Source organism: Pseudopodoces humilis, chromosome 6, assembly GCF_049639895.1.
Source record: "Pseudopodoces humilis isolate 2021_Gansu_Grassland_sample_001 chromosome 6, ASM4963989v1, whole genome shotgun sequence".
In the NCBI taxonomy this organism is placed as follows: Eukaryota; Metazoa; Chordata; class Aves; order Passeriformes; family Paridae; genus Pseudopodoces; species Pseudopodoces humilis.
Window position 1 is genome coordinate 30,697,126 of NC_142205.1, and position 23,288 is coordinate 30,720,413.

Below are 23,288 nucleotides of genomic sequence, written 5' to 3' on the forward strand. Positions count from 1 at the left end.
GCCTTCTTCATCAGAAGGCTTCTACCGAAGAAAGCATTGATGCAGCCATAGAAAAACCTCATATTAAACAGACTGAACTGTTGACTTACTTAATAAATAATGCGTACATTGATGAGCAGCATTAGAATTTTTCCAGTGTCGTGTGTTCAGAAGAAATGTAATTTTATTTCCAGTCTAGTGCTGGCTTTTAACATTTTGGTTGGATGTCTATGTAGCTAGTTATTCATTTATGTCTTTGATAAAGACAGAACATTGGTATTTTGCAATTATCTAAGCATATTGAAATAATTTGAGGAGGAATCTGGAGCTACATTTGTCTACAGGTTACGTGTAGGTAAATGATGACGTATGTGATCGATGTCAAAGAAAAAAAAGCTTGTAACTGAGAATAAAAGGTGGGAATGATGTCTGATTCATCCAGTAGTCACTCCTTGTGTTCTATATTCTTCCTACATTTGTGAATGTGGATAATAGAGACTCATGAAGCCACTTTACTCCTTAGTGTTTGGGTGAACCAACTGTTCCTAACTATTTTTTCTTCTCTAGAAAGTCAGTTACCAAATTACCTGGTTTGTGGGTAAAGAACAAACTGTACAGATTGAAGTGTAGCAATGCTTCCCTTAGCTTTGCTTTTAACAAACCACATAGTTGAGATAGTGAAACAGATTTTCTCAAAGTGGAGAATTGAATACTTTCTTTCCAAGACCTTGTAGTTTCACTTTTGGCCATTTGGTATCTGTGCATAATATTAATTTGTCTATCATTATGCATTACTTTTGACATAAGTATATTAAAGTTTGCTGTGTGTTATGGTATTTTAGAAGTGTCTCTAATTGTCCTATAGGATGAGTCTGAGTTTGGCAATTTGTTATTGGAGTGGTAGGTAGCAGTACGTGAGAATGGACCTGTTTAAGGGTAGGTACTACCATGGCAGAATTCGGTGTCTGCATGTGCTGCCTCTCTACTCTTTTGGCACAAAGCTAGTTTACTTGACTAACGAATTAGTGTGAGTTTAAGTAAGTTGTTTTTTATCAGATGGGTTTACAAAGTTGGCAGAGCTTGGGCCAAAGCCAGCTTCTATTTAATAATAATGTCCAGAACAGTGGCTTTGTATTTTCAAGGCCAGGGAGAGGCATTGTCTGTATTCATATCTGGTATCTAGTGTTTGAAGTTCTTTGGGGATGAAAGTAGAGGGATTTGGTGGGAATGAAGTGGTGGTAAAGAGGGGTTGCTAGTTTTTAATCTTACTGAACAAACTTATGACACTGGTGTGGGGAAGAAAGTGTTTATTTCAGTTTGGTTGATGTGTTTTTTCCATCAAATGTTTATCTTTAGGAACTCAGGAAAGGACACTGAGTATGTACAAACTTGACAATGTACCTTAAATTTTGGATTTACACTTTATTTTGGTAAAAAGCTATCAGAATTGTTCTTGAAGGCATTCTTTGTACTGCAGTGTCTGAATACTTGTCATATTTTTCAAAATGGACTGCCCTTGGTACAGGGAGCAGACTGATTATCAGCCAACAAAGCACACTGAAGAATTTGTGAAATTTCTTTCAATGCAAAAGATTTACCAAGCAACTTGCTAATTTTTTCAGCTTGCTGAAAGGTTCTTCTGCCTTTACCCCAGATACATGCCTACATGCTCCTGCTGTCTTTGAGGAGCATCATACTACACTGTTGGTTCAAAGACAAATAAATCAGATTTAAGAACTTGTTTCAAATCAACACTTAACTATTCCATGGCTCAGAGTGGCTCTTTTATCCCCTGCTTATAAGAAATTAAGGACAACAATCATACTTGCAGGTAGACTAGATGATGATAGAAACATTGAATAGCTAGTTCCATGCATTGATTTTTCTTGACTTTTAGGTTGTGTTTCCCATGTTTAGTTTGTTTTAATTTTACAGTTCAAAAGGTAGGAAATGGTATTAGTGTTTGATATTTTTACCTGTAATTCTGGTATTTTCACAAGGTAATTTAATATATCTTTGCCATGACGGCTTGAGTTTTGTTTTCCAACACTTACCTTTATTTTTGGTCAGCGGGTTTTCATAGGTCCTGTTTTCTGCAAGTTGTGCTCAAACCATTAGCAGTGAATCTCTTAGCAGGGAGCACTAAACCAAGTATTTCCAAACTCAGGAGCTGCTTTGATTATCAGCTCCCTGACTGCTCTGATGCTTTTCAAGTAAACACAGAAAAAATATATGTTAGGGGTGAATTTGGTAGCTAGCATATTTTAGGTTTCTTAGTATTCTAAATCCTGAAAAGGCAATAATGGTCAGAAAAGGAGGAGAACAAGATGATAAAAGTCTAAAAAATTGCCATAGCTTCTGCAGCACCTGTATCATTGTCTATTTTTTGTAATGTAAGAAATAGGGCACACACAGTTAACAGGTTTTAAAGTATTCTCCCTTTCCTAAGCTAAAAGGAAGTATTTTTCACATGAAGTGTAATAAAGTCATGAAACCCATTTCCTCAGGAAGTTATAGAGATTGAAAGTGTGGCTAAAGAAAATAAATGATACTAATGAGATTGTTTTGAGGTTCAGCCTCATGCTATCTTCAGCTCATAAACTGTTAACTGGGAGCCAAGGGGGTAAGGGAGAGAGATTAGAGGTCATCACTCAATATATGATTCAGAAGTACAATAGTTCATTGTGCCTGGTATTGTACAGAAATAAAATTTAAATTGCATGATAAATGAAGACTTTGGGATATTTTATGAGAGGAAAAATGTTAAAATGAGATTTTTGTGCTGTGAATTTATATAACAAAGCCATTTGTTTATCCTTTAGGTACGTGTTCAGGAGAACTTGGAATTTAAGATCGCTTTTTATTTGTGAGCAGAACTGAAGGCTGTAAATTGAGATGATCAATTGGCTATATAAATTGCCTGCTAAAGCAGCAGTAAAATATTTTAACAATGAATTTGATAAGGAGTTGAGCACAAAGGTGTGTATTAATAATAGAAGGCATTGTGTTGATGCAGATCTCAGTGTGCCACAAGAAAAACCCATGCACCATCTAAATCCCATTAGCACAGAACAGTAAAAGTGAGATAAATCATGTCAGTACCATGCTGCTACTTCGACTGAGAAAAACTCTAAAGAATTACAGAAGCAATTGCTGGAGCAGAACCTAAAGCAGAAGCTCTGTGGGACCAAGGCAACACTGAAACTTCCTTGTCCCAGTTTTTATTCCAGCGGGCAAGGAGGGTAAAAGAAGAATGTATTCCTGTTTACTTTTTGGTTTTCAAATTCAAGGATGGTGCATTTCCATTGAGTACTTGCACTCCTCAAAGGTTAACAGAAAGAAGCTCTAGTTTGTAAAAACAGGGATGGAAGGAGCCCTTAGTTCTTCTTCCAGTTGTTTAGGCATGTGAACAGTGTCACAGGGCTGGATGGGATGCTATCATGGGAGCACCAGCATGTAGGGAGCAAGTGTCCACTCTGATTTTCAGCTCTGAGAATGAGACTGAGAAAAACTTGTAGCAGTTATCTGGTCTTCTCTAAAGAATTTTTGCCAAGCAGATTGCTCTTTTCCTTGAGATATCAGAGCTTCTAGCTTATCATTGAGAGGTGTTCTTATCTTGTTTCAAGGTTCTTTCCTTACGGTTTTGCTTTTCTTTCTAGTACTCAAAATTTAGATAGCTAAGGGAGGCAGCAGACTCTGGATGTGTAGATGCCATGGGTAATTTAGCCTAAGAAAGGTCTCATTGAAATGTTTAGGAAAGATGGGAGCCCATGCTGGAAAGTGATCCTCAGAAGTGAAGGAAGGTTTAAGTAATGAATTCCATGGTGTCTATTATAACTAACCAGTTGAGTGGTTGCATTTACAATCCTTATACATGCAGGTGCTGCATGTTACATGTAGGCCCTGCACAGTAAGATTTCAAGCCACAGCGAATTTTATAAATGATATAAATTAAACTTAGCAACTAGTTCAACTTGCAAGGCCACCAGCAGGTGTTTTCTAAACTTCTGCAATTGAGGATATTTCTCAGTATGTAACCTAGTTCCAGAATGGTGTGAAGGATGACCCTCACATATGATAACCTTATTACTTGTGTTTACAGTGTGTATTTATTTGTTACCAGGGATTCTACTTGTTCTTTCATTAACCTGAATTTGAGTTATTAGGCCATAAGTGTTATAGAAGAACAGTAATTTTGCTTTAACGATATGGACAAAGGTGATTAAACTAATTTGCTGACGTAAAAAGATGCATGACTGTGATTTATTAAAACAAAGATCTGTCTAGCCTGAGATGCTATCACCAGTAGCATAGGCAGGGCACAGAGATAATACTTTCTTCTAGTATTTTCCCAGTCTCTGGTTAGTTTGTGTTTGGGGAGTTTTCAAGTCACATGGGTTGTAATATTCAGATGCTTATCTTTTTTGTGTAGTCTTCCTTTAAAATCATGTCATTTTCAAGTGTAACCTTGCTACTGTGATAAGGAAAAATGAATTGTTTTGGTAAAGAATATTAAAGGGGCAGCAAAAAAAATAGCAGGGGCATATGGAAGAAAATTAATTTTATTGCACTATATCTATATGCATAAAATAGTGTCAAATAAAGCTTAATGGCTATAGGATGCTTGCTATTTTTAATATTACCAGAACTGTTTCCAGCTGGGAAGACATTTATTAAGGAGAATGAATAAGATTTTAACAGTGTAAAGCAAAGTACTGAATTATACTCATAAAAGGAACAGAACATGTAGTAAGTATTTTAACATTGCTTTGTAGTGTTCATGTAAATACACTAACTTAAATACAGGATATCATTAACATTTGTACATAAGGGATTGCTTCAGGTTCCATTTCTTCAGTGGTCTTTGGCTTCTGAGCTTTTCTAAGACTTGGATTAGCAAAGTTTAAATGCTATGATGATCAGTGGAGCAGAGCACGTAACCACCCACTGGATAGCTGTTAAACCAGTACCATTCTCTGGAACAGAAAACAACTGGCCTGCATCTATACCAACAACTCTGGTACTTCTAGAAAGGGTGACTGTACTCAGATCAGCTATTGGGAATCCTAATCACTCCTAACTGTGCCCCCTGCTCTTTGAAGAACAGTAGTTGGCACAAACCAAGCGCAGTTTAACAGTACACAAGTTCAGATGCTTGGGAATGTTTTCTTTCTGTCTGTTGTGAAGATACAGTCATAAAATACTTGGAGATAGGGGAGGCATTTTAAATCAAAACTAAGTTTAGTATGATTTTTTTTTTAAGTTAATTGTAGTTAAGCAACTTACAACTATATGACTTTCTTCACACTTTTATTGAATGTTTCATCTTAAAGTTGCTCCTTCTGTATACTTTGTTAACCCTATTGTATAAGTCATGGATAAAAACATCAGGATATGCAAAAACTTAGTTTCTCTCAGTTTAAAATTAAAAAAAAAAGAAAAAAAAAGACACCAAGAAGTTCTTAATAATTTTCATTCTTCTACTATACAAATTCCATTTTATGTGTTGGCTTAGTGTTTTTTCTGAGTCTTTGAAGATCTGTCAGACTGTAGTTGCTGAAAACTATGAACAGAAAAATATGTTGGGTAAACCTCATTATAAGAAAGCTATGAAACATTAAATTAAAAGTTGTAATTGATCAGGTGATGTTGGTACTAGAGAAAGAATTAGTCAATCATATTAAACCCACTAGAATTTTCTTAGAGTATCTTCACATAGACTAAGTTTGTTTACAAATGTTGTGACAATGGCCTTTCCTGCTTGGCTTCTGTCCACTCTGCAGTCTTGTTGGCACATAGGTTTTGTATTTAAAACTCCTTCTGTGAGTATTTTGACCAGTTAAAAGTAAGAACTAGAAAGAAGACCCTTATGGAATAGAGTCTTCTGATAGTATTTTACTCCTGCAAAGGACTGTGGTTCTTCCCACTACGTTTGAAGAGAGAGAATTAAGAGGTTCTGTATTTCTGCAAAAGGCTAAGTGGCTGCAGCTTTTTGCACAATAAAGTTTTACCCTAACTAGCTCAGGTACAATCATGAGTGAAGCTCAGAGCACAGACTAATCTCCCAGGTATCTAATTAGCTTTTCGGGCAAATGTTTCTCATCGTACGCTGCATTCTGTACGGCTGCATTAAATTGCACTGAAGTTAATGATTTGCCCATGTAGCTATAGCAGTTACATTTCTTCAATAGCTGAGGCATACGTGTCCTAGAGTAAGAATTTAGATTATTCTGATGCAGTTTGAAGAAAACCAACAAAACCAACCCAAACTAAAAAAAACCCAAAAAACCAGAAACCAAAACCCAAACCTAAAACAACAAAAAATAACCTGAACAACCCTCAACATGCAAAACAGCCACAACAAACAAACAAAAAAACCCAGAATGATTACTAGTTTCTGTAAACTCCAAGTTAGAGTTAAATTCTTAAGCTTATAAATGTTAATTTGGAAGGTTAATTGCTTAAATGAGGGGTTGCATCAGCACTTCAGTTTGCAATTAAGAGAAAACCTAATTCTGATGTATGCTGGAGATTTGAATGACATTCTAGTCAGCAGGCGGGAGTTTTTTTGTAATCAAAGGGCTTAAGCAGATTATTTTTGGATTCTGGAGTTGGCTGGTTAGTTGTCACAGTGGCATCTGGAACAGAATTTAAGCTCAACACCGGGAATTTGAACAGAAACTGTTAAACTTATTTCTTTGATTAAAACAGTACAAGGGGAAGGATTTATTTGTTTGAATACTGTGTAATTAAAGCTCGTGAAAGAATTAACGTAACACTTCCTGAGTTTGAGAGATGTATTTTTGTGCATATCTCTGTAAAAGTGTATGTTGGGTTGGGTTTTTTTTGTGTTTTGAGAAATTTTGGGAACATATCTGTTCAAGAAGTTTTAGTTTATCTGTGCAAAATAATAAAAAAAACCAGCTGTTCTGGAAGCATGAATTAGTTTAGGTCAGAGATACAGAAATAGTAATTCCTTTAGACTTCTCTGTGAGGATAGTTTTGTAAAAAATAACACTACTTAAAGAAAGGCAGCAGGGCAAGTAAGGATTACTTGGGTAGTTAACTGCTCTGGAAAGATACTTTAATGCTGATACATGTTTAGGATTTTTTCTTGTGGTATATTTTGTTCTTTGGGTATTCTCTCCCTTTGGTGTTGAATTGAGAAAGATGAGCAACATGAGAACAATTTCTCTGACTCTGGACCAGGTCTGCACATTTCAGCTCTCCTGCTGACACTCTTGTGAATCCTTTGCAGGAGAGTCCTTATCAAACTTCTCCAGAACCACCAGAAAAAAAGGTTTTGTTGTGACAATAAATAATAAAGCCACTTATGGTACTCTGCCCACCCAAACACTAGGACCTATGGTTTAAAGCATTTATCCCCCTGTTTTTATGACCTCTTGTTTCCCACCATAATTTTCAGTGGTAATCAAGCATGCTATATATGGAGCAGAGCTGAAATTCTAGCTTAGTCTGCAAGATGGGAGAGACAACCATATCTGTGTGGGACACTTAAATTGAGGAGGCATACTTGTGGTTGTTAATTATAGATACTAAAAAAACTTGGGTAGACTATTTCTAAAATGGGGTATTATTTTCTGCTTTCTAATTAAGGGTAGCCCAGTGGGTTTGCATGTGTTCAGTATGATGTTGAAAAGAGAGTGAAGCTGATGCAGAAGATGATCTGTATGGCTTCATTTTGGTTTTACGGATTTTTCTTCTGTGGCATTAAGGCAAACTTGGGCCATTGTGCAAGAAAAAATTAGTTATGTTAAAAAAAAAAAGCAACTGCCTCAGTTGAGTATTATTTTGAGTTTAAAAAACATTTGCTTAAGATTTCATGCAACTAAAATGTATTTTCCGCCAATTTGTTTTGGTTTTAAAAATGAGGCGTTTGGCACATAGATTCTCTTCTATGAGACAGTACAAATAGTTGTAACACCAGCTTACTAAGTATGATTTTTGTACTTCTAGATCTCCTCTAGTATTAGGAGAAATCTAAAAATTTTTCTTTAAAGAGTATAGACCCAGTTTAATACAATTTGTGTCTGATTAAAGGAATAAAAGAGCCAGGGACCCACTGCCTGTTAGACTGATAGCTCCAGACTGAGCTCAGACTCTGCTATCCATAGAAAGCAATACAGAAAGTATTTTACTAGGAGATGACTAAATTCAGGTTTCAGGCAGCCATGGTACCAGCATCAAGCAAAGTATCTCACACCCAAAATTAGTTAAGTGCATGAATAGTAGCTCCAGTTCAGAAGAGGTTACCAGGCTAACCTGTCAGGGACCATCTGCTTTTGACTGCAGCTTTGTTCTGCTGTACTAAGGGTGTGATTATGTTCATTCTAAGGTCTAGAACTAATGGTGCCACTGGGTAAAACTGTGATATGATGCTGTTGCATTTGTGTTTCTTTTTAGGTGCATCAAACTAAGCCTGGCATTTGAGTTTCAGTTTGGCAGAGGTTAAGGAGGCCTGGGTTTGGACCAAGGTCCTGAGCAGCCTGGAGCTAGGGAATTACTTTTCTTTCTTAGGCTTGAGGAAAACCATGTAATTTGCATTTGTGATGGTGGCAACTCCCAAAGTGCTATTGGGTTGTTAATGCAGCTTTTAGAATGTGTCTTTGGAAAAAGCTGAATTAGTTGTAGATAAACATATTCATCTTATGTTTTCTGTTGGCAGGGGCATCTTCCAAAGTAGTTTGAGTTTTCTTAGGTATCCTACTGAGTAAAACATCACCTTAGCTGCCAAATAGGGATCCCATACAAAAGCTGAGGCTCCCCTCCTCTACTGCAGGCATGCTGAAAGTAAGGGATTGTTCTCTTGTGAAAGGTGTTGATTGGGTTACAGCTTGGTTTGATGAAAACAGAGCTGCCTGGGGGCTGTGTCTCTGTAGGAGATGAACTGGGGCTGAGCCACATGTGGTCCCAAAGGTTACCTTATAAACAGCAATCAGTTCAGGCAGCAGAATAGATATTAACGGCCTGTTAACTTGCTTGGGTCTCCCTTTGACTTGGAAAGTACTTTTGAGCAGAGGAATAATAAAAGGGAAGGGTTGCCAAAAGCTACGGAAGGTGCATCTTGCTATATCACTGTTGGGACATCTGTTGAATTGGGGATTTATTTCCTACTAAGCATCTGCTGAGCTTTTGAAGTACATATTAAGGTCAAAGGAGGGGAGCTTGAAATGATTGCATAATGTTTATTCTTTCCTTTGAAGATTTTAGACTTTAATCATACAGCATTTGGACATATTTAACAAAGGACAAACCTACATGAGCATTTGGCAAACTTCCAGAACTTATTACATGCAGTAGTTGCAGCTTTAGAACTTGGATTTAAAAATATTTCAGGCTTCGCTGAAATTAGGTTTTGCAGGTCTATTTTTTAATCTGTATATCATTCTTACTGCATCTGTGACTCTATTAGACTGGACAACTGAATGTGACCGAAAATGAATTTTCAATTCATCACTCTCCATGTGGCTCAAGAAAAGAAAATCTCTAGCATTCCACTGCCATCAGAGAGGGATTTTTGGAAAAACAGAAGTGTCCAAAGAATCTAGCAATAGGAGTGCAACAGATAATTTCTGTGTTCAAAAATAAGGTTTCCCCAAACTCCTTGTGTTCTATCTAATCACGGCTTCTTTTTAATTTAAAATTATTTGTGAACAAGGATAATCACTATGTTCATGGTTCTTATAAGAACAAAGCATAGTTTGGATTGGCATTAGGGTTAAAGAGCAAACTGCTGAGTTAGTGGATATAAATTGATTTGACCTACTAGTAGTGGTGGTCATTAATAGTTCATTTGTCTCAGAGTTCTGTGTCTTTGCAGACTTGTGGTATTGCTGCTAACAGAGCTGAATATCTGCTTGTATCTTGGGAAAGTTACACATAGAAAAATACAGTAATTGCATTGCTTTGTTGACAAGTCTTCTACCTGGAATAATCCTCTCTAACATAAATAATTTCCAAAATCTGCATGTTTCTTAAATCAGTCATTTTGGGTATTTATATAAAAAACAGCCTTTTATTTTGCTGATGCAAAAAGCCTGATACCACCTGTATACACCAGAAAGTTAAAATTACTGAGTTTTGGTTTTGCATTTTCTAATTGTAGAGTGCTTGTTCATGTTTTGTGTAGGATTTAAGGATTAAAAGGTTAATATATTAAAAATTTCAAAATGCAAGAAGCATAATTATGGAATAGCCTTCTGATTTTAGTGTTACTGGTAATGTATGTGAGCATTACAGAGTTGATCCAGTCATGTGGGTAAAAAAAAATGAAGATACTGGTAACAAAACATGCTGAAAGTGAATAAAGTGAATGAATAGTATGCTGAAAATGAATGCAGACTTCCTGGATGTTGCCTCTAGTCCTGATTGTATTTACAAGAGAGAGGGAGTTTGGTAGTTCAGCTTGAAAGACTTTCAGTGCAAAGAAGTTTATGATGGAATTATGGATTATGGAATTATGAATGTGATCTTTAATGTTGGGATGTTTTCCTCTCCATTTCTCCAAAGCTGTGAGAGTGGCATGTATAGCTCTTTCATGGGGAATACATCTCCATTCTACAGGGGGTTTGTATTTATTTTTTTTTAATCCTTCTCCCCCCTTTGCCTGTAGATTTGCCATGACAGGATATATCCTGTCTCTATGAAAATTAGAGATTGCTGTCTAATGATAAGGGTTTAATCTGCAACGAATCAGACATGTGGAAACTTCTGTCTGTGGAATTTTCTGTTTGATCTAAGAGGAATGCCCTTGCTGTGCCCTTCCTGTAATGAAAGCAAGGTAGAGTGAATCAAAGTAATTCTAGATAAGATTGGAATGTGTTCATTGGTTATGCCTCTATTATATTTGGTGTTGCAATTCTGGCCATATGTATTATTTTATTATTTGAGATAGTAGTGGCATAGTTCATCTTCTTAAAAAGATATCTCTTTCTGTTTTAGCTAAAAGTGTTATTTTTTTATTGATGAAATTTGAGTTAATTACTTAGGTTTGAACACAGAAAGTCTTGCTCACAACAACTAATATTGTCAGCAAGGTATTGAATGAGCTGTGATAATACAGCATCTTTTTCTTACTGTAAATAATTTTACAGTATTCACTTCATCTTCTGTTTTAAGGATTTCGTGGGTGTACCATTGTGAGAAATAGCTAACAGTTTCTCTCCATCATTATTTCAAAAGCAGTTAATGATTAACAAATGTGCAGCTGCCTGTGCAAGGAATGTTACTTACTTTGGGAGGAGGGAAAGAAAGATGATTATTTCTTCACATAAGAAGTCTGGTGTTAATAGTTAATTACTTTGAAGGTAATTTAAATATTACAGGATCGGTTTCAGCAGATAAATCAGAAATGGGAAAATGACCTGTGCCTTTCATTGATGTTTGGTTATACCTACGTGCTTTCTACCTGTCTTATTAGTTAGTACAGTAATATTTTGGGTTGCCTGTGTTTGTCCAGACAGTAGTTTTAAAGTAAAAAAAGATGTAAGAAGAGATGACAATTTGTTAATAAATGGATTACTTGTGTATGGATATAGCTCAAAAGGAAAAGTGATAAAATCTAAGCAGTTCATAGTCCAAACTATTTTACACCGTTCCTAATCAGATTTCTGAATGGGGGGGCCATACAGAAACCAACAGGTCAGGAACTGTGCCTGTAAATATAAAATCAAAAGCTATCATAGAACATGGGCTTTTCAATTAGCTTTTTGCTTGCTTCAGAATGGTCATACTGAATGGTGAAATTTTGTACTGATTTGAATCTTTACAGTTAAGGTAGAGGAGGAAAGTGTGAAAAGGTTCAAAAATTGTTAGTGGAAAATGGGTTGTCATTAACTCAAATAGCACATCAGTTTTAATGTGCGTTGTTTAATAAGAAGGGAGTGACAGAGTGAGAACAAGATTTCTGCTGATCATTGGAGTAAATGTTTGAGTGAATATTGGTCCATTGTATAATGATGGGAGGAAATGGAATAAGAAATACATGCCATTCTATGTCTGTAATTCCAGGGATGATAAAAAAATACTTTGGAAACTGAGTCATTCAGTCTAGTCAAACACAAGAATGGTCAACATTCAAGAGTGTCTTTTTGACAGCAGCTGCGCACAGATAGAGATTTGAGAAGGTCTCCTGCTACAGCTCTGTCTAGTTGCTGTCTATCCTGTGAATTTCTTAAGGAAAAAATCTTCAGTGGTTTAGGAGCAAAATGCATTTTGTGTCCTAATGATCTACTACTTACCTACAATATCAAATTGTTCATTCATTTACAGAGTGTTGACAGAGTTGATCTACTTCTGTTATGGCTTTATGACAAATTATTGTTTTATGTAGTGTTACTCATTCTCTTAGGTATTGTTACAAGGGGTGCAGTTATCTTCATCAAAAAATGTTTCTGTGGAGAATAATTAAAAGCTTTTTCAATGGAAATTCTGTCAGAGAGAATCTGTGGTCTCTGTTCATCCAAATGCTTGCAGGTTTGGCTAGTAAGCAATAAAGTGAATTAAATTTATGAATTTTTATACTTTTTGACTGCATCAATTTGCATCAATTTCTACTACCGTTAGTAATTTTTTATTCTGGAGAGTGTTGATTAAAACCGTATGTGCAGTTATCCATTATTTATGTAAGAAAGACTGAAACCATTTCCCAACAAGTGTTCAATGCCCCCACAAATAAGTACACTTGACATCTGGTAAGTAATCTCTAGTTTTCTAGTTACAAGTCATCTTTTTAGATGTTAGGTACTGATTCATCAGTGTGCGCATGAGAATTTGCTTACAAATGGAGGTTTCTAATTTGATTGATACAGTAATCATAACTAAAGAGAGTAAACATAATTTTATGGTACCAAAACTCTTTGCCTTCTTGATTCTCCTAGCTTTAAAATTTTACTCAAAACCAGACAAGTTCAGAAATGTTTCTCTGTATGGCCTTGTGTTTAATTTGATTCATTTGCAAAGGGTAATAAAATTTGTTTAACAGGTACTGATCAATGTAGAATCCCCTCTGGAAACACGAGCAGAAATAAAGTCTGAATAAATAAATGGATACTTTGTAAGTTAATAAATCTGACTTTGTCAGAACAAGGATGAAAATGTCTTTTGATGTCACTGGATCCCAGATGCTTTGATTTCATGACTTTGTGAATTTGCTTTGTTCTCCTTGCATTAGCATGCCCAGAGGTATATCAGATCTTCTTTGTACACAGAAATCAGCTTGGGAGCAGCATTTCTGTTGGCAGTAATTAAGTGCTATTGTGTATACAGCTACCTGGTGCTGTAACACAAACAGCAGTATTAGCCTGATTTCCAGTATTCCTCAGCATGCTACCTGCCTTTTGATAGATATCAGTGTCTTTCCTTGTTCAGAGCTGGTCTGGAAACTGTCATTGCTAACCAGCAGCTTCTGCAACTGAAAACATTTTGGAGACTGAAAGCTTGAACCAAAATTGCAGTAGTCCAAACCACAGCCATGCACAAATAACACACATATGTGCTAAACAACAATTTTTTGTCGTGGGTTAGTCATGAGCCAGAGTTGCTGTGGAACACAGCTGTAACTGCTTCTTACTGGAGGATGGGACTGCTCTCTTGGACTTGCTGGGCCTTCAGTGTTTTGCAGAAGTAATAAGAGGTAGGCTGCAGTTTCAAATTGCCCCCAAAAAGGGAGTCTGAGAGAAATGCAGTGTGTGCAGGAAAAATGTTATTGGGATACATGGAACAATTTTCCTTATTTAAGTTGGTCATTAAACACTGAGATTAACAGACAAAATCTGTAATCTGTAAAATTTAATAGTTTCAAAGCATACTTGTTGCAGAACTGTCCAGGTTTTAATAGTTTGTGGAGGTCTAAACAGCTAGATCCTTCTGGATCAACAAACCAGTTTCTGAACAATTAAATGTGTTGCTCTTGTGCATAATTGGCTTCCCATGCGTCTCATTATTTTCCTTGTAGACTCTTCTTCTGCCTAAGGGGGACCTAGGTTAATCTGTCAACTCCAGTTAGTTTTGAAATTCCTGGGGCCATTTGCAGAGGAATTTCCCCTTCAGAGGCTCCCCATTTCCCAGCTAAACTATTAGACTTACCACACTCATTGTCAACAATTTCTTAGTGGTAAGAAGACTGATAGAGAAGTTAAGAGGGACTTTGCAGTTGATGGTGAAGCCAGAGTTCTAAAGAGCATATATTTTTTCATTTGTGTATTTAAGAAATTCTTACAAACTTTAACAAAAAATGTAGAAATTCATCCTTTGCATTTCTCATGCAGAGGCAAGTACACGTTCTTTATAAAAATTCAATTAAATGATTTCCTTCTTTATCAATGATGTTCATAAGTAAACAATTTTGGCCTTTGCTTGTTTGTGAATCACCTACATTTTAGTAGAAGTTTTCTTGGTCATGAAGGTAACTTAGCTTAACACAGCTCAACAATATTATGGCAAAGTGTTTTGCTAAATGTAGTTTCTTATTCTAATTTTATAATACTATGTAACTGAGTTTCTTGGGACATAGAGGCTGGTTGTGTCTTTATCTGAAGACAAAAAACTGTCCTGAAATGGGTGACCAGAGCAACGGCTTGCCTCAGATCCTACAAACCTTGCTCGTGTAACACAGTAAGAGAAGCTGCTTTTGCCTTGTACTGAAATCCCACATGCTTGGCCCAGAACGTGCTGGCAGCTTGTTCTGCTTTCTCTAGTATTTTATAGACCTGCTGTAATGTTGGTGCTGTAGTGCAGTCATGTTTTTTTCAGCAGTCTTTCTCTCAAATCATGATTGACTGCTCATGGTAACAGCAATGCTTGCTTTACTTGCTCTCTCAAGGAAACGTAGCTCCTATGTGGTTGTATTACAATAATTTTTGCTATTGACATAGGAGTTAACATTACATTTCCCTAATGTGGACTCATCAGGGGGTTTTTATGTCTCTCCATATCGAGCTTTAGCAACATGGTACTGTTCCTCTGTATAGCAATTATATTGCCTGTCCAAAAGCTTGACATACAAGCCGCCTAGCTGACAGAAATAAGCTGGAACTATTAAAATAACCATAAATGAGGCTGACAATGGGAGCTGTCTGCCATTGTCCCAAAAGATTTTTTGAACTGGAAGTAATCAGTTGAGTTCTAAGGCAGCGCCATCACAGATCTTCTAATTGCGAAAATTCCCCCTCGCCAACCCCCCAACTTCCTGAAAGGAAGTTCACAATCTTTGTGGACCTTAGGAGATTTATTGCTTGTCACCCAGACTACCTCGTACCAAATCATAATTTCTGGGCTCAGTATTTTATGTAGGCAGTTTTGGGAACATACGTAAAAACTGTTTCTCTTTTCTAAACGGTCTGAACCCTGTGTTTTCTGTTCATTTGACTTGTTTTTTGTAGAAATGTGCAGCAAGTAAAGTGGCAGGGACTAGAAGTTAAAACGCAACTGTATCTAATTATTTACAATTCTCTTTTTGCCCCACTGTTTATTCTACTTTGGCCATTTAACTGCTACATTTTTCCGTGTTTTAAAATATAGTCTGGTTTTGGTGTAGTTTTAACTATGCACATCTTTATTTCTAGGTCTTTATACTATCTCTAGATGCTTATTTAAGGGATAGCTACTCATATCTGTTGAACATTCTGCATTTCTTCAAATCTGTCTGCCTACCTGGTTTATGAGCTGTACATGGCAGAGGACACTAGTGACCCTTTCTCTCCCTTCACTTGAGCACAGTTCAAGTTACTGCTGTTTGTTCATAGCACAGAAGTGATGCATAAACTGTTCTGTGTTTTAACTCGTGTGTCAAGGTTTGGGTTTGACTGCATGCTGAGGCTCTTTGGATGCCAACTTTTTGTCCCTGAAAAATATTTTAAAAGGACAGACTTGGTAACTTCTGTTAGCTTGGAAAAGTGAGACAGGTTTCACTGGACACTGACAGTGCCTGATTGTTTCACTGGCTACTCTTGCTGTTGTTCCATTAGTGTCATAGAAATTCCTTAATTTCAAATGCAGTAGTTTTTTAATGAAACCTGGGGGGTTTGAGAGCTTATACTAATATCACATTTACTTAAGATACTGCTATAAAACTGGTTTTGGTGATATATTTCACTACATCTAGTCAGTTCAGTGAAGTTGAATTTGAAATGCAAAACATTTTATTATGATTGAGGTTTTTCTTTGTTCCATTTGGGTTGTGGGTTTTTTGTTTTTTGGGGTTTTGTTTGTGTGGTTTTTTTTGTTTTTGTTTTTGGTTAAAATTTTAAATCTGCTCTGCTGGTGATGGTTCCTCTACTCTGTTTAAGGGTGTTTAAGGGTTCTGTGTGCCTTCAATGACTCTCTTCCCCTTCCATCTCCCAGAACTTGCAATAACTGGTCCCTGGAAAGAAAGCAAGCAGTGGTAGACTCTACATGTTTAAGGTCTTGCAACTGCTTCTGTTCCATCAAGTTACTGGAACTGATTTTATTTGAAACTTTCCAGGCCTTGATTTGTTAGAAAATGAGCAATTTGTCTTTGAAACAGCAACAGGAGTTGCTTTCCATTTAACACTTCTAGCTAAGCATGATTTCTCAGCTGGTAGTACACAAGACACAACCTGAAATGTGTATAGCTTTCTATGTCAAAGAGCTATAAACAAAATTTAATTACATTTTCTGCAATCTGCCCTTATACATGCTGACAAAAGACTTGTAGTTCCAATATGATACTTTCAGTTTATTTTAAGTACTTTCTTTGTAGCTTTTCCTGAGAGAAATTTTTCTGTGCATTCTCTGAAGCTGAAATTGTAAAGTTCAGGTTTTTTCATAGCCTTTCTTATAAAGAAGAAATTTATTTATGATAAAGAAGAAATGTTATATCTATATAAAAGTGAATTAAAACCACTTTTGAATATTTATCATATAAATACATACCAATACCACTACGTATTGAATATTTAAAGAAATAAATGTGTAAAATCTGTAAAATATATGTGACAAGAATTAACTTTTAAAATGAACATTTATATTGATTATACTGTTTATATTGTATGTTAGACAATATTGTGGGGTACATGAGAAAATTCTAGGTTGGTTGATTGTTTTTGGTTTTGTTTTTTTTCCCCCTAACATAAAAATTCTATTAACCAGGATGCATGTAAAAGGTAAAGCACCAAATTATTTAAAAACTAAATCAGAATGTGTTAATTTGCATTAATTTGAAAAGGAAAAAATAAACTATTTCAAACTAGACTGAATCATTATTTTTGCACATTCATATTCCTCAGACATGTTTGCAGACAAGTCACCTCACTTTGAGGTGTGCAAAACACAGCATCGATGGTTTGTTGCCAGGTTACAGCCTTTCTGTCTTTGCCTAATTAATGCTTCTGAAGAAGAGGCGAGTGAAAAGCGGTGAACATCTCTTGTTCATGTGTGATTCAAAGGCAAGCAAGAGTTGCTAAAACTTTTTGCTCTCTTTCAAGGCTGCAAGCAAAGATTATTTACATTCTGAAACAGTACAGTTTAGTCTGTGTGAATCTTCAAATGCAAGAAGTCTGATATGAGTGGCTTGCATTGTCAGTGATAAGCTTTAAATTGCTATGGAGCTGAAGAGCAAATCATATTTCTCTGGGTGGCTTTTGCACTTCGTTCCATAGAGGCATAATCATGTAATGCTTCCTGTTCAAAGTACACATGTAGTAAAAGCAAGGAACTTTTCCAGCTCAGCTTATTTGTCAAAAATAATACTTTTCTTAAAAGAAGAGATTGTATATACTTTTAAAAAGTTCACTCTGCCTGCTACAGCTCTTTAATATTTCAAGAGTTAGAGTGCCATGCCTCTCTTGGCATTTTGCTGTGTTTATAGAATGGATGAGCTGACATTTCACTTTTGCAAGTGGAATCTCATTCCATTCCTTCTTTTGAAGGAGATTGTTTCATGGAGTTACCAGGATGGAGATTTTGGTCTTTTCAGCTGATGTTGTATGTAATGAATAGTTTATTTTCTCTGTGGCAGGACATACGTAAAATTTTCAGTGCTTAAGGATATTTGGTTTGTGTAAAATCAGGGCTGATGTGATATTGTGCTGTCTTTGTTTTGGTTTTACTAAGTGGTTATTTATTACACTTGAGTGATCAAATACTATTAAATTTTGTTGACATTAGCATTGGATGCTATTTTAGAAGCCTGGTAGGCTTAAAGTTTAGTTGTCTCTTACACAGTGGCGCTTGGTAGAGGCCTGAGTTACAGTAGCACAGTGGCCTCAGGGAAAGAATAATTTTTTTCTTCAGAGTTCAATAGGTTACATGTTTCAAAACCTTCAAATTATGAAACACTTTATGGTATGTAGGGTTGTGACTACTGCTTCAAGGCATTTCCCAAAGTCAGATTATAGTTGTGACCAGAAGTTTCAGAAGTTATCAGAAGGAAGTTGAGAAGTTAACAGAAACACAGATAGAGGTTTTTTTTAATTGCTGTAAAAGTGGAAAAAAATCTGAGCTATGACACTGGCCACAATTAGTATTTCAGATGGGTGTAGTACTTGTAAATAGTGCACTCTAGTCTGCTGTAGTCTGTTTTATCTTGTGTGGGTAGATACCATAAGTATTAAGAAATGCACTTTTTTTTCCCAAGTCACTTTCATTCTTCCTAGCATTTCTGTCAGGAATCATAAAGTGAAGGGATAAAAACAAGGAAAAAAACCCTATGTGTAAGACACAGGAACACACAGGGCGGCACTTGCCAACTGTCCTCATTTGGCTGTGCCTCTAGGAGTAACTCAAAGGGAAAAGGAGGGTAAAAGAGTGTGGATGTACTCCTCTTTAAGGCATCTGGGGTCTGCATCTTTTCCTCTGCCAGATGCTCTTTCCTGGTTTCTTGTGGATGCAGGTTTTTGAGGGGTGGGGGACTGTTTTTTGTATTTTTAATCCTGTCTTCTTTGCTATAGCCTCTGAATTTATACAGCTCAGGAAAATGCTATCACATCATGGTAGGTAATAATGTAAGAAAGTAATCTAGGAAAAATAGAGCATATAAGAAGAGATGAATAGAAGTAATTTATGTTCATCTGTGTTTGATCTGGATATGTTTGAAGAACTGCACTGTCATTAACAAAGTATTGGTTAGAATAGATGCTATTTTAAATAAAATGAGCTGCGCAAAAAATCGAAAGTTGAAAATACCTTTTATATAGGCTTTTTAAAAGGTCTTTTGTTTTCTGGCCTGTTCTGGCCATGCAATTGTGGAGATTTTAGTAAAAACCAGAAAACTTTCTGTTCTGAATTGTATATCATTAGAAGCCAAAGTATGATAGTATTATATTAAATAAGACTTTACTTGGGAAGTAGCCAAACCACTAACAAATGAGGCTGATGTGACTCTTCCTTTCTTTTAACAATAACTTAAGCAAAGTTTCAAGAAAATGTAAAGCAGAAATTTTCCCAGCAAAACTGGCCAGTAAACTTCTGGGAGCTGGGATCCTTTGGACCCTTGTTTACCTAACTTCTGGAAAATATATATGTTGTCTATCTCGAGGTAGCAGAGATTCACATAGTAAACTGCAGTATGTGCTGAACAACTTCATCTCTAATTTAAAAGTGTGCAGGCCTTAGCGATAGTTTACCCTGCAGTGACTTGCAGTTTGTTTAGAATTCAGGACAGATGCAGTCTGGGTTGGTGTGCTGGAACTCTAGTGCCATTGAGGACAGCATGTCTCTGTGTTTGTAACAGGCTTAATCCACTGGCTTTTAAAACTTTGATTTGAATTAGTTGTTTGTTGAAGGTCATATTTGATCAAAACTCTTGTTTGTCCAATTTGTTAAACATTGCTTGCCCCCTAGCCCCCCAAATGGCTTCTAAAGCAGCTGAAGAGGCTTTTTGATTTACCCAACTTAGTAGGAGTTAGATTAATTAAGTTTGTAATCAGATTTCAAGCATCATGTTCCATGCCAGGGATTTCTTAATTTATTTCAAATGTCATTCCCGGGCAAATTCTGCTAAACTGCATTTTCATGCTTTGCTGAGAAATGATCGCAGGTTTTGATTTCCATTATGGAATCATTAATATTGTTAATTAGAGTTCTTATGGATAAGTATGCTTAAGGAGGATCATCCCTGGGAATTGAGATTATTATAGTCTGAGCATGTGTTAATTAGATAAAATTGGCATATATAAGCGTGTCAGATTTAAGGTGTATTTTATGCTTATTTTTGTTTTTAAGAGTGACTTTGGTTGTAGTGATTTGTGTTGTGGGATTTAAACTGGGGGAGGTGTTGGTTCTTGTTGAGAGCTGGGTTACTGTTTTGACTTTTTCCTCAGTTGCTGTATTCATAAACCATCCTGTTCCTCCACATTAAATTCTGTCCGAGTTATATTCTACAGTAGTCACTTAGGACTGTTGCCTTCCTGTAATGAAATTGATAGAAAAGTCCTATTTCATCGAGTGGGAAGAATATCTAGTCTAAAATTTCAGACATGAATATTATAAAATAAGTTCTGATGTCCTCTTGCAGATGCCTGAGAAATGTTTCATCAGAGCTCTTTTGTGCACCCCTCTGGTGGTTAGTGACTGAATTTAAATTTCTTTTTATCCTGACTACCTGAAAGGCTTCAAGATTGCACAGCCAGTCAGGTGAAAAATGCTTTTTAAATCCTCACTTCACCTTATGTTTTGAATAACAATGTTTGCAAGTCTTCGGGATTACCATACATGCAAAAGATTTGTTAGTATATTTCTCAACTTGTCTTGCTACATAAAAAGCAAATGGTGTGTAAGAGTCAAAATTAGCCAACTGCCTTAGCCTAGAGGATGGATGGATGGGAAATCTGCTGATTAAAGATATTCTGTGAGTGGGAGAAGAGTTAGAGCAGAGATGGAGCTTTTACAGCATTGCAGATACAATAGAGGCAGTTAAGGGGTATTCCTTAAATGTGCCTTGCACTACTTGAAGAAAAAAGAAGAAATTCTTTCTAGGAGCCAAAACATGCTGTTGAAACTGGTCGTACGATCGGCATCTTACTGATGCTTAATGGGTCTAGGTGTTGGCAAGATTAAAACAAATTAACTCTTATTAGTTTTATTATTTCTGTTTAATGTAGCAGTACTGCTCAGTTTTTTCTCTGTTACCTTGAGAACCACTGGAACTAGAAACCAGTGAATTTATAAACTCCACAAGTTCTGAGTTCTGGCTTTCAGGCAGTACACAGTCATATGCTGCCCTAATATGTAAAATAGCCTACTGCAGTCAACATGTGCAAAAGCAGAAAACTGAGACAAGGACCAATGGTACTTAAAGGACTGGTTCTAGACCTGTGATTTGGTATGAGAATGATTGTTATCATTGTTAAAAAAAGTAATCAGTCGAATTTTTTGAGCTTGTGCTCCTTAGAAGGTGTAGTAGGCTACTGAAGTTTTAATGCAATTTTATTCATTATTGTTGCACAGAAATTAAAAATGAAGCTATTAGTGTTCTCGTAAGCAAAATCAGGAAAGATTTAATGTTTAACTTGCAGAAGCAGGAGAAATTTCAACTAGAGTAATGACAATAGGATGGTGTTTTGTAATTACTGATGTAAGATCAGATTGTTGAGGGGGCAGAAAAATCCTGAAGTACTTCATGTAGTTATGTGTGTTTAGTTTTGACTGTATTTTGTGACATAAAAGCTGATGTAGAACCAGAAGAAATTCAAGTTTTCATTGTCTGAGCCTGCCCTCACCCCTAGGTGTGTGCTGGTAAACCACAGTATATCTATTCCATTTTATTGCTGGGTTCAAACATCAAGAAGAAAACTGAGTCATATTAATAGATCAGTCATCCTTTCCCTTGCTATTACCTGCAGCTTTGATCAATGAGGAGAGCTAGGTGTGGTGGCCTCTTCTTCATAGCCCTCAATATATGCTGGCTGAAGGGAAATTTTTGTTCCTTATCCACTTACTTGCGATCCCTGTCTCAAGTAATCATGGAACTGTAGAATAGTTTGAGTTTGGAAAGAATCTTTAAGTTCATCTGGTTCCAACTCTGTGCCCATGTGCAGAGACACCTTTCACTAGACCGGGTTGTTTAAAGATGTGTCCAAGCTGGCCTTGAACACTTCCAGAGGTAGGCCAACCACAAATACAACTTGCATACTTATATTGTATCTGTCTATTTCATCTATTTTAAACTGTGTGCCTTGTGCCTTAAAAAAAAAAGTAAAAAAATTAAATTTCAGGAGTTAATCTGTTGATTAGTGTAAAACAGTTAGCTAGACAATTTTGCATAGCTGACTGATCATAAAATTGTTTCCCTGGATGCTTTCTGGTTCAGATTAGAATTGTAAAGGCCACATAAAGAAAAAATGTTCACCCTAAAATTCAGGATCAGTTGAGTGAGAAACATGAGAAAAATGGAAAAATAATGAAATTCCCAGTTACTTTCACTAATATGTGCCCAGAGTGTGAGTGCTCCTGTAGGAAATTGGGACATTCTGAAAGCCAAAGCTATTCTATTGGGGAATCTGTGTTACATGATACATCCAGTGGTCAGATCATCAGACAGATTCTAAACCTTTCATTGAACACTCTGCAAAGTCTATGTAAAATATACAGAATAAACATTATATATGCAGATCTAACTTGAAATTAAAAATTAACCAAAAGACAAAGTTGCCCATGTGAACTGTATCATACTGTGAGTTTTCCCACATAGTTCTTTTTGAGATACTATTTTTTTGGTGTGGTACTTTTTTTCCTTTTCATTCCTTGAGAGATGTGACTTAAGGGAGTGGACATTTGAGAGCAGATACACTACAGAAGCAAAATACGTTCAGTCATCCTTTTACTTGAGGGGAGCTTTAATAACTAGAGAGGTAGAATTTGTGTTAGGTGAGCAGATTGCAGGAAGTGAGCTTCATTTTCACAGGAGTCTGTTTTTATCTTTCTTTAGAATCAGTCATGGCTATGTTAAAATTAATATGCCACTTCTGATGTAGCTACTGTTTAGAAAGTGGGACGTGTAAAATGAAAACAGTTGCTCTTTTCAGCACGAATCACAAGCAGTAAAGCAGCGTTGCTGGAACCCTTGCTAGAAGGGAATTTATACAGTCCAGTCTTCTCTTTGGTAGGACATGAAGGGTTTACACAACTTTCCAAGGCATACAGAGTCTACCCAGACTTAAGATTAAGCACTTGTGTGCTACACCCAGCATTTAGATTTAGAAGTGAGGCTACGGTAAGTAGCAAATTTGTTTACTCTCGAGCAAGTCTCCTGTCCCAGGTAGAGTCATGTAAAAAATGTGCCATGAGTTACAAAGTAGAATCTGGGTAACTGAGTGCCCAAGGCTGTGTCC

At 36.3% G+C, this 23,288-nt stretch overlaps 1 protein-coding gene across 6 annotated transcripts in view; it reads left to right on the top strand.

Annotated features, from left to right (window-relative positions):
- FAT1 (FAT atypical cadherin 1) overlaps positions 1–23,288 on the top strand; it is a 104,764-nt gene that overhangs the window by 11,730 nt on the left and 69,746 nt on the right. The window lies entirely within an intron of this gene.